The 15,879-nt window shown below is 48.1% G+C and overlaps 1 protein-coding gene and 1 long non-coding RNA gene across 6 annotated transcripts in view; both read left to right on the top strand.

The window, feature by feature from the left end:
* EPB41L4B (erythrocyte membrane protein band 4.1 like 4B) overlaps window positions 1-15,879 on the top strand; it is a 142,278-nt gene that overhangs the window by 17,204 nt on the left and 109,195 nt on the right. The gene's annotated exons all lie outside the window — the stretch shown is intronic.
* Window positions 4,033-13,356, top strand: LOC146407143 (uncharacterized). The gene is made up of 2 exons (XR_014825723.1): window positions 4,033-7,358; window positions 12,035-13,356. It is a non-coding gene; the product is annotated as an uncharacterized LOC146407143 (long non-coding RNA).

Genomic DNA, 15,879 nt, shown 5'->3' with positions numbered 1-15,879 from the left:
GATGAGGAAATGGACGCAAAACAGTTAAATAACCCCTTCGGCAGAATAAGGTGGACCCAGGAGGTGTTTCTCCAGCGTCCATGGTCTTCATCTTTGTTTTTTGATCTTAATTTTCTGTTTTTGATTATAACATAAATTTCCCAAGGCAATGAGAACAGAATACCCTAGCTGCTTGAATAGGAAGAACAAAAGGGAAAAATAATGAGAAAAATACTGGTTTTATAAAAAGGAGACATTATCCTATCATACCAGTTCTGCCCTTTTTTTAAAAAACAAATGTAAGAGCATTGTTTATTTTAGAATTTTTAAGAATTATCCATTAAAGCACAAAGTAAAAATCATGTAATACCTCTGGGAAGAGCTCACCACGAACATTTTGGTGTGTATTCATACCGCATTTTTGCTAAGCATGGATAAAAACGTTTCCTTCAGCAAAAATGTGATCATGTTCTGTATGCTCTTTTTTTTTTTTTTAAATTGTGGCAAAACACATTATTAATCTTTGTACTCTACCATGTCTTACATTTGAAGAAAAGCTCAGGGCACTCTGGATCTTGCCACAGAGGAGAAATGTTATCTTTGCAGCCAGAGGAGCAGGTGCTGTAGAGTGGGAAGGCCCATTCCTGGGAATTTATGGCTCATAATAGGGCCAAGGTTGGCCACAGGCTCCAAGATCCTCCCGAGAACCTTGGGTCCTCAAGTGCATTCGCAGTCTTCATCTCACTGAATCCTCATCATGCCCTCCCCGCTCAGCAGTGCCATCGTCCCCATCTGGCTGAGGACCTGGCTGAGCCCAGAAAGGTGTATTTGTTCTTTTGACTCTTGGGAGCTCTGCCACCTCATTTTGCGTCTCGGATCGCTTCATACCTGGCAGAATGACGAGGGCACCATCAGAGCCAGACCACTGAAGCTGTATGGGGGTTCCCTGGAGAGAGAGGTGGATTTCCATCCGGCATGACTTCGGGGAGGTGGCTGCTGGATTGTTTCTGACATTGGATGGAGGACTGGCAGTCCAGGTGGAGGACACAGTGTGATCAGCCTCCCCGAGGGAGGCATGAGGAAGATGTGTCTGGAAAATACAGCTCATATGGTGCTGAAGCAGGGGAGATGGGAAGGGGGGGCTAAGAGCCCTGCATGCTTGGAGTTTGACTCTGCGGTGGTTGAAGGTGGACAGCCAGACTGAGGGCTGTTCGCTGAATTGCAGGTCTGGGCATGGACAGAGGGCAGATGCAGTGGAATTTGAAGATGCGGAATCCAGTGGATTTGGTGGCTGGATTTAGGAATGGAATTGATGGGGAGCCAAGATGTGCCCTCTCCCAAAACACCCCCCATTTTGTGCATGGCAACACATTAGGGAGGTTGAGGACCTGGCGGTGGAGCAGCAGTGGGGAGGGGCCTCGGTACTATGTTTGCAAGTGTAAGATTTTTTTTTTTTGCATTTTATTTCTTTAGGAGGACCTCCAAATTGTATAAGCTTTAAGGTGCCTAAAGCCTGGATTCTCTCCTGGTTGTGTTCTAGTCGAGGTCAGCATGAGGGCCCAGCAGGTCAGACACCTGGAGAGGAGCCTGCTAAGGGTTCGAATGCAATGCACACCTGTGGGGTCAGCTACTGACCAAGACAGAGAACAGCAGGATCTGCTGGCCTTCAACCTGAAGAAGCTTGTTCTTTGCCAGGCTTTCACAGCCTACACAGCGCCCCCAGCACTGGTACGAGGGTTCCTCTCACCATTGTACACATGAGACAAGGCAGCCTGAGCTTTTGTGCTGCTGCTCTTTTGTCTCCCAAACCTGGGTGGCCTTGACATCTCCAAGGAAGAGTGAGTAACAAGAAACACAAGCCTTTATTGAGGGTGTGCTATAGGCACAGAACCACGCCAGGGGCCAGCTGCCACACTGAGTCACACATGCATCTTTTTCCTCAAGAAACTGCCCATTTAGTGAGAAGATGGGTCTTTTGCATTTGCAGAGAACGCTACCACTTTTACCCTTTTTACTCAGTTTTCTCCCCTAAGGAGGACCAACCAGGGCTAGAGACAGGTCAGAGCTCTGGGGTGGTTGTTGCTGCACATTTTAGATGCAGAAACTGGTATCTGGTGCCAGGGACCCAGGGAAGAAAGCAGGGCTTGAGTAATTCGTTGAAAATCATGGCTCTGAATCCCAGTGAGAGTTATTTTTATCTCAGATGTTTATCTCAAAGCTTTATAGTTTTATCCACATAAGATGGCATGGGAAAGGTGATGAAAACATATAGCTTGGCCCAAAGTGAATTTTAAAATTCATCTTCCTGTATTCACAGGCATTACGCTTAGTGAAATAAGCTTTACGTGAAAGAGTACCCTCTGGATGATTCCATTTCTGTGTGGTTCTGAACCGGCAAAACTAATCTGGGGAGGAAAATTCAGAATAGCTGTTGCTTCTGAGGGAGTGGGGATGGCCAGTGGTTGACCAAGAGGGGGCACCCAGGAACTTTTTGAGAGATAGGAATGGCTGAATGGAATAGGGGTGTGGCTTACACAGCTGTTTACACCTGTCAAAATGGAATGGCTCATTGAGTTCCTGCTGTGACGCACTAGGTTAAGAATCCAAACAGCGGCTTGCGTTGCCGCTGAGGCGCAGGTTTGATCCCCAGCCCAGTGCAGTGGGTCAAAGGATCTGGTCTTGCTGTAGCTGTAACTTGCATTCAGTCCCTGGCCTGGGAACTTCCATATGTCATAGGTGCGGCCATAAAATTGAAAAAAAAAAAAATCGAATGGCTCAGATTTTCACATTTAGATGTGAATAAATTTACCACCATCTAGACAACAAAAGAAGTGTGGAAAAATTAATGGAGGGCCAGGGGGAGGAAGGAGTAGAGAAAAAGATGACACAGAATGTTGATCATTGTTTAAGCACAGTGACAGGTGTTTACTATACTATTGTTTACTTTGCATTTGTTAAAATTGACCCTGAAAAAGAGTTTTAAAAGAAAGAGCTCACTGGGTAATCATTTGTTGATTCCCACTCTTTCAGGAATCTGGCCTCCTTGGTCTCCTTGGGCCCTGGGGTTGTCCCAGCCGCCCCGCTGTGGGCTCTCCAGGCCTGCTTCCTTTCTGCCGTGTGTTGGTGGCTGTGAACTTTGGCGTCCTCCCCTTGGCACCTGCCACCTCCCCTGTCCTTTTGTCCCCTGCGCTTTTGCTGTCCTTTTGCTCCAGGAATGGCCCGTCCCCTTCCGTGACTTTGACCCTCCCACTCCACCCACACCCGGTGCTTCTTATCTCTGACTCCTCCCTCTGTCATTCCTCGTCTTTCTCAGCCCTGAGTGAATCCACAAAGGCCCATTCACTTGGGCCTCATTTCCCTTCCACATTGGGCTGTGAAGGGCCACCTTTGTGCCTTTGTTCAGCAAGCAAGGTCTGTGGGTGGGAGGGACAGTGGCCCCACTTCCCCATGTGGCTGCAAAAGAGTACACGCTGTGTGATCCCATTTCTATATAGAACTTCGAGGCGAGCACAGCCAATCTGCCATCTCTTTGGCGGGGTTGGGAAGGAGGGAGGGAGGAAGGAAGGAACGAAGAGGTGGAAGTTGGAAAGAGGCACTCAGGGACTTCTGGGAGGCTGGAATGTTCTATTTAAAAAATTTTTTTATTGTGGTTGATTTACAGTGTTCTGTCAGTTTCTGCTGTACAGCGCAGTGACCCAGTCATACATATATATACACACATTCTTTTTCTGTTTTTTGACCTGGGTGGTGGTTGTGCAGCTGTGGTTCACCTCTGTAATGCCTTGAATTGTACGCATATGACCTGTACCATTTTGTCTGTGTGTGTCACACAGATTAAAAAGTAAACTAAGAGGGCTAAATAGGGCTTTAAAAAATTCCCACATTTCTGAGTTCCCGTTGTGGCTCAGCAGGTTAAAAACCCAATTAGTATCCATGAGGATGTGGGTTCCATCTCTGGCCTTGATCAGTGGGTTCAGGATCCGGCATTGCCACAAGCAGTGGTGTAGGTTGTGGATATGACTCAGATCTGCCTTGGCTGTGCAGCTGCAGCTGCAGCTCCAATTCGACCCCTAGCCTGGGAACTTCCATATGTCATGGGTGTGGCCCTAAAAAGAAAAAAAAAAAAATTCCCACATTTCACATTGAAGGCTTTCTTTTAAAAACTGGAAGGTCTGATAGCACAAGGTGAATTCCCGTGGAGCAGCACTTGACAGGGTCTGTATGGTGACTGTCCCCATTCGCTTGTGTGCCCTGTCTGGCTGGAACCCCTCCAGGTGCCTGGCATGCAGTGGCACTTGTGTCACCCCATACCGGTGTTCCTCCTCCTCTCACATTCCCTAGGTCTCTGCCAAGGTGTGGAGGTTGGGGTTCAATGCCTGGATCAGAGGCAGTCTCGTAGGAATACCCTTGGACGTGGATTTGACGTCCTGGGGCTCTGGGCTTCTCTTGTGTGTGAAGCCTTCCCAGGAGAACTAGTTCTGCTTGAACTGGAGGAAGCTGAGGTTGGCTGCTGGCCAATCTAGAGCAGCTCAAGACGACGGGGCGTTCCTATACCTGTACCTCGGTGTTCAGTGCTGTAAATCATTGCCTAGCTGTGTCTTCTGCTTCCACATTCCGCAGTCCTCGTTAATGCTTTTTTAACCTTGCATGGTAGTCAGCTGTTGCTTTTCAAAAGGGGTGTATATGATGGAGACATTTTCCCGCTTCGCTAATGGGTAAGGAAAGGCTCGCTTTCTGTGAGGTGAACCCGCCGTCAGGATTCTTCTCACCCCAGCACACACGGACCACAAACCAGGAACCTCAGGGAAATAGCCTTGACAGCGCTGTCCTTACACATCCAAACCTATGGAGGGGCTGCAGGCCACACACCCTCCTTCTCTTCTTCTGAACGTGTCATTCTCTGCCTCCTTCTTGCAGGAGACTTTTTTTAAGACTACTGACTCACCAAAAGAAAAAAAAGAGAGAGGGAGAGAGAAGAAGGAAAAATCAAAGGCTACCTGTAACGACGACTTTACATGTAAACCCCTCCATCAGGTGCCTGGATGGTGGTGCCTCAGTTACAGTTTTCTGGCCCTACCAGCCAAGCTCACCTTAGGCAAGGTTAATAGTTTTAAGTGCTCTTTCCACTCGTTGACTTTTTTGAACATCTTCCAGAGCCCAGGACATTAAGCCCTGAAATTCTGGACCATAGAATTTTGGTGTGACCACTAAAAGTACTGAAAAGCAGGCTAGTTTGCTAGCTGTGTTCATTGTCCATCCTTATGGAATCCCAGCCAGAAGTGGGACCTGAGGAGTTTGGGACCCCAGACTGTGCTCTGGCTCAAGAAGTGTCCCAGCTGTTGGGGACATGTCTCACCGTCAATTCCAGGCCTGGGGAGCACCAGGCAGGATGTCTGTGGGCTGCTACCCTGCAAAGGCTCTGGTTCCCCAGAGGAATGTGGTAGGAAGTTCCCAGAGCTCAATTCAAGGTCCTGAGCACAGCAGGGACCATGCTGCAATGGTCCCTCTGCGTATGTCTTCATGCCACCCTCACCCACGCTTGGTGGGGTGGGCGCTATGTCATGTCCATTTTATAGGCTGGAAACAGGCTTGGAAAGGTAAGGGGCTTAGTTAGGGGGTCATGCCAGCTGCAGTGGTGGAGCCCAGCTTCATAGCCACTTCTCACTTGAAACTGCGTTCCTCCCTGTCCTAGTACCACAGTCTAGGGGGCTTCAGTGACAGGAACGTATCTTCTCAGAGCTCTGGAGGCTGGAAGTCCAAGGTCAAGGTGCCGGCAGAGCCAGTTTGCTCTGATGTTGGCTTACAGATGGCTGCCCTTTTGCTGCCCCTTCTCCCTCTGTCTTCAGGGGGTCTTTTCCCTGTGCGTCCTTTATGTCTGCGTGTGTGACCTAAACCCTCTCTTTGTAGGGACACCAGTCAGATAGGATAGGCCCACTCCAATCAACGCATTTTGACTTAATTACCTGTTTATTTACCTCTGTCTCCAATCACAGCAACATTTGGAGGCGTCGGGGGTGGTGGTTGGTATGTCAGAATATGGGGTCCACACAATTCATCCCATAACAGTCTCGTCACTTCCCTTCCATAAAACTCATCTTCTGGGAACAACTCGCTACATAGAACGAAGCCACCTGCATCCATGGACCTGCCCTTTGAGTGCACCCTGGGGCTGAGGCCTGTGAAATCTGTCATTTTATTTTATGTAATTCCCAAACATCCCTGCCAAGTAAGACACTTCCTGACATCAGCCTCGGCCTGAGCTGAGTAACAGAACTGGGACTCAGAGCCCCGTCACATTGATTCCCAGAGTCCAGGTCTTTAGCCACTGCATCTTGGGACGTGTTGCAACACATAGAACTTTCAGAGCTGCAAAGAGCGCCACAGAGAACAGGGAACAGTCATCACAGGACCCGGTAATTTAGGAAGGTATGCAAGGTGGCAGTGTCCTGCCTTCCTGTGCAAATGTAGTCCCCTTCCTAAGTTGCAGGATGGGTGGAGGCAGTCGTCCACCCAAAATTAGTTCTTTCTGTTCATGTTTCTTGGCCAGGTTTCCTGGGAATTCGTTGCATATTTATTTATGTGGAGTTATTTGCTTTCAGACTTACACGGAGGGGGAATCTGCAATCTGGCTGCAAAAAGTAATTTGGCAATTTATTTTCAGGGCTGCCCTTCTTCCAGCAGCTTGTTTCAAACTCAACCTCTGGCACAAAGGCATCCATCATTTTAATTGCATGCCGCTGTTTAGCCAGGCACAAATTTGTTTCATTTTCTTTTTCCTTTCTCCTATGGTTTTTTTCTTTTCTCTCTTCCTTTTTTTTCTTTTCTGATCCGCCATTTGAAAAAGCCAAAAATATTTGCCCAAACCAAGCACTTTTTATAGTCAAGGAGTTTTTAACACTGAGATTTTTTGGTACTCCTTATTTGGTTCTTAACCTTTCCATAGCAGAAATGCTAGGCTGGTCTTTTTCTTTCCTGTTCAGGTAACATTTATAATACATTCGGCTCAAGATAGTCCTAAGAGAGGAAACCATATCAGTCTCAGGGTCAGAAAGCCGGTATCCTATTCCCAGCTTTGCGTTGGCTGCCTGGCAACTCAGCCTGCCTCTGGCCTCTTTTTTTCCCATCTGTAAAATGCACTTGAACACACTGGATCATTCTCCTGTTCTTATTTGATAACATGGATGCCGAGTAGGGTTCTGCACGGAGCCATGGTCACTGTGCCTTCTTGGATGCCCACCAAGGAGCTTGTCACGTTCCATATCAGAGAGTTGGACACTGCTGGGCCGCAGGAGCTGGGGCTTCAGTTCAAGATTAAGACTCCGGGCGTTCCTGTCGTGGCTCAGCAGAAACAAATCTGACTAGTACCCATGTGGACACAGGTTCAGTCCCTGGCCTTGCTCGGTGGGTTAAGGATCCGGCATTGCCATGAGCTGTGGTGTAGGTCTCAGATGCGGCTCGGATCTGGCATGGCTGTGGGTGTGGTGTTGGCTGGCAGCTGCAGCTCCGATTCAGCCTCTATCCTGGGAACCTCCATATGCTCTGAGTGGGGCCCTAAAAAGACAGACAGACAGACAGACACACACACACACAAAAGATTAAGACTCCCCATATCCCTCAGAAACGTCTTAAGGGATTAAATCATTGTTCCCTGGAAATTAGATAGAATGTCAACTTTGCTGTCCAGAACTTTGAAAGTTCGCTTCCATTGCTGCCCATTCTTCCTTGCTGTAAAAGTGTGTAATCTGTGCCTGCGAAGTTGGGCACAAAGATCAGCAGTGCAGCCCCTTTAGACGCTGCACCAAGGGCTGGGGGTGGGGATGAAGTGGGACCTAACCAAGGTCCATAGCTGGGTATGAACTGATTCCAGATGGAGGTGTGTTTCCCGGATGGTGTTGTAGTTGTTGTTACTGGCTTGGAGGCGTCTTCTGCAGCCTTCACTGTGGACAAAGGCTCCTCTTCCCACCCTGTGGCTTGGCTTCTCAAAGGCAGGGCTCAGGCCAGACCGTGCTGACACCCTCCAGCCCTCAGCAACTTGGCAGTTTGTGAAGTTTTTGTTAAGTTTCTGTTACAGAAAATTTCAGATGCACAAGTTAAGACAACAGTATGAGGAAACTGTCATGTATACAACACTCATTTCTTTCTTTCTTTTTTTTTTTTTTTTTTGTCTTTTTGCCATTTCTTGGTCTGCTCCCACGGCATATGGAGGTTCCCAGGCTAGGGGTCGAATTGGAGCTGTAGCCACCGGCCTATGCCAGAGCCACAGCAGTGCAGGATCCAAGCTGCATCTGTGACTCACACCACAGGTCACGGCAATGCTGGATCCTTAACCCACTGAGCAAGGCCAGGGATCGAACCCGAAACCTCATGGTTCCTAGTCGGATTCGTTAACCACTGAGCCATGATGGGAACTCTTGGAGTGTTTTAAAGCAGCTCCCAGACAACTTATCATTTAACCTGTTAATCTCTAAATGGCTGTCTTTTTGGCTATACATCCACAGTCCCATTATCACACTCAACAAAATGAATGATGATTCCTTAATGTCATCCAGTACCAAGTTCTTGTTCAGTTTTCCCTTGTCATCTCAAAAACCTTTTAAAAAATTATATATATACTTTAAGTCACACCTGCAGCATATGTAAGTTCTCGGGCTAGGGGTCACATTGAAGCCGCGGCTGCTGGCTTACACCACAGCTGTGGCACACTGGATCCGAGCAGCACCTGTGACCTATGCTGCAGCTTGTGGCAATGCCAGATCCTTAACCCACTGAGCGAGTCCAGGGATCGAACGCACATCCTCATGGATACTAGTTGGGTTTGTTGCTGCTGAGCCACAATGGAATTACCTATCCTGTTTTTTAAAAAAAGGATTAATATATTTATTATTCGCATTCCTTGTCTCCAAGCAGATGATACCTAAGTTAGCATCACAGTGTGGGGAGTCCCAGGAAACATATTTTAAAATTATGAATAACTTTTTACGTACTAAGTCTTCTATGCATGTGCACATGCCTTGCACGCAGGTTATGTCTGTGGACATGTATGGCTTTCGTTTTGGTCATCTATTGTGTAACAAATTCCCCCAGTGTTTAGTGGCTTCGAACAACAACCATTTATCATAGTTCATGGGTTCTGCTGGTCAAGAATTGAGGTGGGATTGGTCAGGAATCTCAGCTGATTTTCCTCTGTTTCTTGTGGTGTCAACCAGGATCACTCAGGAGAACTTAATTGCCAGATTAGCTGGTGTGGAGGGGCCAGGTTGGCTGGTCTCACATGCCTGGCACCTTGGCAAGGGATGGCAGGAGGCTGGCCTCAGCTGGGACAGTTGACAGGAGCATCGGCTCACGGCCTCTTCAGCATGGCAGCCTTAGCACAGTTGGGCTTTTTACCTGGTGGCTGGCTCTTCCCACAGAGCAAACATCCCAAGAGAATTGTCGCTTACCTTGGAAACCACAGCAGATCACTAATGCCTTATTCTGTCTGGCTGAAGCAGTGCCACGCTCTTCCCGATGCAAGGGAAAAAGGACAAAGAGCTTGCAGCCGTGTTTACACGTGCCACGGTTGAAAAGATCAACACGAAAGTTGAAACCATAGGTACTGCCGCCTGGGACCTTTTAAGTCCCCGTGTCCTTGCTTCTCTTTTGATGTAACATGGAGGCCACTGGGGTGGGAAGCACCTGCCTTGGAGGTCATTCAGGGCAGTCTCCTGCCCCCGATCCCATTCCTTAGGACTTCCAGTGGTCGCAGTTGTGCAGAGAGCGCGGTGAGAGGTTACATGACTCACTTTGCTTCATTCAGTGCGGGTGTGGGTGTGTGGAACAGAGAACTCATTTCCTAGGCAGGCTCACAGAAAATCCTCCCTCCGACTCACCACTGAGTCGCATGTGTTCGGCGCGCTTGGGAGGAGCTTTAGGGAGACAGACACCCAGGTCCTTAGATGTTAGGTGCACCACACCGATTGAAAGCAGGTTCATAGGATCGTAGCCACGGGGGCCATTTCATTCTCACCGCAGAAGCAAATGAGAGCTTTGACTCTTTGCTGAGGTACAAGTACAATTCGACCTGAAGACAGCTGATCAGCCTGGAACCGAGTCTGATCAATCGTTAATGCAACACAACGTCTGGGTGGTTATGATTGATGTCTCGGTCGTTTGAAGCCGGCGTGGCAGTGCTCTGTGCTGGAACCGCGAAGCCTGCAACCTGCCCGCCCAGACCTCGGGTAGCACGTGGTGGAGAGAAAACCGGGTCATCCGTGGGGACAGTCCACACTGCCTCTTCATACACCGAGAGGACAGTCTTCTAAGAGTGTTCTCATTTCCCCATTGATGAGAATTAAGGGCAGCTGTTTTTGTTGCTGCCTCTGATTTCTAAGAGAGTGTTAGCCAGGCAAGTGGGAAATTAATACCATGTGCTCTGGTTTGTTTTGTTTTGTTTTGTTTTGTTTTTAACCAGAACTGAATTTCCAGGAGCTGCCCAGACTGTTGGTGTCCCCCACATCCAGTGTCCTGGCTTCTGTGTTAGTGTGTGAGCAAATTAAGTACTTTTCCTTCTGCAGCAACTTTCCTGCCCTCCAGACAAGTTGCCCCCTCCCCCCCGTCCCACCAGGAGATCTGTTTGTGTTGGACCCTGTGGCCTTGTAGCCCAGCTGCAGCCCAGGCCATGCATGAAGTAGGCTCTCAGCAGCCGAGTGTTGCATTGGGCTTAAGAAATATTTCTTGTTTGCTGGGCATGTCATGTGCGTTTGGTGTTGAAGAAATGAATGAGCTGACTAGAGAAGCAGTGGTTGAGGTGGAAAGAATTCTGTCTTGCGAATTGGAAAGGCCTGGACCCGATTCTAGCTCTGCCGCTGGTGAGCAATATGACCTCAGTCCCGTCTGTCACCTCTCTGTGGCTCACGTGCCTTCTCTGCAAAGTGGGGTGGTCATGGAGCCTTTGCAAACAGAGAAGCCCTCTTCAACTGCGAGGTGGGATTTATAAGCTGGACCTTAAATCCAGCAGGCTATGGATACTTCTTCAGGGTCTTTGCCTCAGGAGATTCCAGTTTTGAATCACCAGATCTTGTTAATGGCTGAGATGTTATTTCTTGACCATGATGAAATTTCAAGGTGACTTGATTTGGTGATTTCAGATATTTGTGTTTATAGCATCCTGATATAAATATAAATAGTTTATATTTGTTTATAATGACTTAGTAGTGGGGACAGAGACCCCTGGGCCACTCCCTCTGTGTGTATGTGTGTGTGTGTGTAATAGAGAGCTAATATCCTACTTAGGCTTACAGAAAACTACCAAGCTCTCAAGTTGTGGTGGTGGGGGTTGGAAGGAGTAATTAACCATCAAGTTAGCACTTCCTAGAAACAGCTGAAAAATGCCTTGAGGCAGGTACCTTCTGGGAATTGCTGGCCAGGAAGCCCACTGATGAGAACAGGTAGAGTCCTGAGAGCCGTTTAAACAAGGGGTGTTTAAGAACTTGGAAAGGAAGGAGTTGATCTCCAGGGACCAACATGGGTTTACCAGAAACCCCCAAACCGGACTAGCTTCAGCATTTCTTTAAATGGGGCTACTAGATCACAGACTTCCTGTACTGCAATTTTTGTTAAATAAGCGTTTGGCAAAAAGCACACCTTATTATTCCCACAGGCAAGTGAGAGAAGTAAGGTTTGGGTGAAAGTGGTCATAATTCCTTTGTGTGTGTAGGACACCACAGTTGACAGCGAGTGCACATTTGCTTTCTTGCTTTTTTACTAATGCAGTGACTTAGCAAGGTGGACAGAGCAGAGAAGAGTACCCCATTTTTCAGATGAAAAAGCTGAGACTTGGGTGGGTGCTGCCTAAGGTCACAGTCATGTTGCTAGAAATGAAATAGAGCTGGGTTTCCAACCCAGCATTTTTGGCTCTAAGAGTCCCAGGACGTGGCCCACCTGTGGTACAATTGTGCGTATTCCTAATGGGGTTGAGGCCACCATCACATGGGCGCCTTAGTACCGGAGAGCTAAAGGGGCCTTCCCATCGTGGCTCAGCGGTTAGCGAACCTGATTAGCCTCCATGAGGATGCAGGTTTGATCCCTGGCCTCGCTCAGTGGTTAAGATCTGGTGTTGCTGTGAGCAGATGTAGGTTGCAGATGCAGCTCGGATCCCGTGTGGCTGTGGCTGTGGCGGAGGCCAGTGGCTACAGCTCCAACTGGACACCATCCCTTCCTGCTTATCAGATTTCCCATATGTTGTAAAACTAAGTTCAGTAATTGATAAATGGAATAATAACCTGGGCCTCACAATGTTCTTAAAAGGACACACCATGGGCCAATTTAAATAAGATGACATTTCAAGACTGTAAATCCACTGTACTTTGATTAAAAAAAATGTTTTTAAAATAAATACAATGACATTTAATTGCAACAAATGTAAACACCTGCACTTAAGGTTAGAAATCATCACCACACTTATTTTTGGTTTTTGTTTGTTTGTTTCGACCTCACCTGCAGCACACTGAAGTCCCTGAACCAGGGATCAAATCCAGGCTCTGATCTATGCTGCAGTTGCAGCAATGCTGGATCCTTAACCCACTACAAGGGGCCAGAGATCAAACCCATGCCTGAGCAGTGACCCTAGCCTCTGAGACAACATCAGATCCTTAACCCACTGCACAACAGCAGGAACGCTATTTTGGTTATTTCTTAACCCATATATAAAAATCCAGAACTTGAGAGTATTTCGTAGATGGCAGAGCGTTTTGATTAGCCAAAGGACAAGCCACAGTGTGGTATGGTTTCCCAAACAGCAGTGTTCTGGTTTGCTTTAGAACAGATAGGAGCTCAGGAAGGGGAGACGGCAGTACCAGGGTTCTGCACGCAGGTGGCCGCTGGCTAGAGAGGATTCCCAGTGGAGATGGACCAGGAAGATCAGGCTTCCGCAGAGTGGATTGTTGGAAGACCATTGTGGGAACTGAGGATTCTCCTTAATCCACATCACGTTTATGTTTATTGAGCTCCAGAATGTCAGATGATCAAGAAGCGTAGATGAACAGGTCAGTGTGCCACCAGCAGGAAGTGTAGTGATGATGGTTGTCACTCGAAAGTGGCCATGGGGGTTGGCTTGTTGCAGGTGGGGACAGGAATGGGGATGTAGGAACAGGGCACCCAGGCAAAGGAGAGACACAGGCAAAGCCATGGGGGTGGGACCTGCTGTCTATTTTGGGTGAGCATCGTGGCTGGAGAACGTGTTTGCCTGGAGCCCAGGGAGAGAGAAGGAGGGTCGGGTTGGGCTATTTAGATTGTGCAGAATCCTTGACGCCAGGCCCGGAAACCTGCATGTCATCCTCTGATGGATGTTTTTGGGCAGAAAAGTGACTGAGTTGTTGAGGACCATTCTGGCAAACTCAAGAAGGATGGGCTTTAGAGGGAGACACTAGAGAAGATGAGACCACTCGGGAGCGGGTGGGGGGCCGTTGCTGTGGTCCGCGTATGAAGTGATGTGGCCTGAAGCATGAGGGGGAAGAAGGAGAGCCTTCTGCAGATGGATGCAAAGGGACGGGACGTATGGTGGACGTGGAGCGGGTGGATGGAGGAGAGCCTCGTGTGCCTGCATGGCTCCTGAAACCTTTCTCGGCCCAGGAGTCGTGCTTTCCCATTTTAGTTCACATCTAGGATGTACACACTGGCCGGGCACCCTCTCACCCTCAGCTGATTTCCTCCTTTCAAACCTATCTGGGACACACAGCATCTTATGCTATTAAGATTAATGAAATGTAGATGGATTGGCGTCTGCTCTGCTCTTCCAGGACCACAGTCGACCTATCACATTGCTCTTGGGTCAGATTGCAGTAAGACATTGCCAGTTGCATCTTATCTAAGAGCGTCAGGCTGGTTCATTTATTTGGGGGACAATTAGGACATCAGCTGTCCAGCTGTTTTCCTTATCGGGACTGTGGCTGGGAAGCAGTAAATAGATAAAATCAGAACCTCTGGCCGGCCAGCAAAGGTATCAGGATGTCCATACCTTTCCCTGCTGCCAGACCCAGTCTTCAGCTGGCACCTCTGTACTCTTATTTTACACATGATTTTAATGAACGTGGTTATTTTTAGCTCCCATCAGATCAGAAGAAGCTGCTATATGGAGAGACATACTGACTCAAAACCAATGGTCCTGGTACCTGTAAAAAGTGACGTGTTGAGATGGGAGGAGGAAAAACTAGGCAACGTGGATGTGGGAACTCAAGGGTAGAACTTCCCTAGGTCCTGCTGTGTTTAGAGACTCTTCTCCATATCTGTCTTGAAGTTGGTGGATTTTTAAACCTTTGTAAGGTTTTCCATCACAAAGAGTACGTTCTGCTTAAGAAGGCAGAGAAGGGGAGTTCCCACTATGGCTCAGCAGAAACGAATCTGACTATTATCCCTGAGGACACAAGTTCGATCCCTGGCCTCGTTCAGTGGGTTAAGGATCCGGCATTAGTGTGAGCTGTGGTGTTAAGTCACAGACCTGGCTCAGATCTGGTGTTGCTGTGACTGTGGTATAGGCCGGCAGCTACAGCTTTGATCTGACCCCTAGCCTGGGAACTTCCACATGCCCCACGTGTGGCCCCCCAAAAAAATAAAGACCGGAAAAAAAAAAAGAAGAAGGCAGGGAGATAAGTGGTATTGTTACCTATGAGTTGGGGTTTTAAGCTGTTTAGGATGACTTTGCTCCTCAAGAAGGAATTGTTCAGTGAGGGCTTCTTATAGTTGCTCCTTTCCAGACTTTGTGACCCCCAGTGTATCCCACCACCTAGAAAAGTGGCTGGCATTTGATGAGCAGTTGGTAAATATTTGTTGAATGAATGAATGAATGGCTTCATCACAGAGGAGGAGGCCCAGTTAGCAATGAGGCAACAAGCAGCAGCTTCCAGTCTTATCATATTAACGGACCTCCTGTTGTAATCACTAGACAGCACTTCACATAATAGCCACAAAATCGTGTTTAGGTAAATGGCCTTGGAAGTACAGCACAGTTCCCTAGATGCTTGTTCCTGGAAAACTTAATTTGGAAAGATTTTAATGAGTGTGTTCTCATTTTTAGGCCTGCTGCTTGTGAAATATCAGTCTGTTGTTCATGCTTTAGCATGGCCCATCCAGAAGATCTGTTTTGTGGTCCCAGACTGTACATATCCCCCGTCCTTCCATCCATCCATCCATCCCCCATTCATCCATCCATCCATCCTTCCCTGCATTAAGCAGACATTTGTGGCCAGCCAGCTGAGTGCTTTGGGGATGGAGAAGAGGGAAGGTGCTACCCAGGTGGACACAGCTAGTCTCTGCCCTTGGGGAGGCTCAGTCTGAAGTAGAAGACAGACTGTGCCAAGTGTGTGTGATAAAAGCATGGGCCCGTTGCTCGTGGGAACACAGAGAAGGGGGCACTTAATGCCCTGAGGCGGGTGGGGGAGTAGAGTTGGGGAGACTTCCAAAGGAGGAACTGTCTTGGCCGGGAAGCCTGAGATGACAGCTTGTGGGCTTCTAGGGGGTGCCCTGGGCAAGATGTCTTGGCTGGCAGTGTGTGTGCATTATCTGGAACCTTCTCAGTCTTTTTTTTTTTTTCGTACATTTTTTGTTTTTGGCATTATAATTGCTTTACAGTGTTCTGTCAATTTCTACTGTACAGCACAGTGACCCACCCCTACATATATACATATGTTCCCTTCTCAGTTTTGAGGGCGGATACTCTGCAGGCCGAGAGGAGTGAGAGATGGTTAATTCAAGTGCTGTGGTCTTGAACCTCATGTCTTCAACCTGCCGTGTCCCCCGCCCAGGGAACCTCTGCTTTAAGGAACCTTCTGTTCATTCTAGTCATTTCACCAGATGCTTTTTAGAGCTGGAAAGGGCTTTTGGGAATTCTCTCTTGCAGTGGAAGAGACCAATGAGTGTACTTGATGG

Source organism: Sus scrofa, chromosome 1 (genome assembly GCF_054392235.1).
Source record: "Sus scrofa isolate SSC_HxYL_T2T_F1_AM1 chromosome 1, Sscrofa_HxYL_maternal_Yorkshire_Landrace_v2.0, whole genome shotgun sequence".
Classification (NCBI taxonomy): domain Eukaryota; kingdom Metazoa; phylum Chordata; class Mammalia; order Artiodactyla; family Suidae; genus Sus; species Sus scrofa.
The sequence above is the reverse complement of the archived record's forward strand: the minus strand, read 5'-3'. Positions and strand labels throughout refer to the sequence as shown.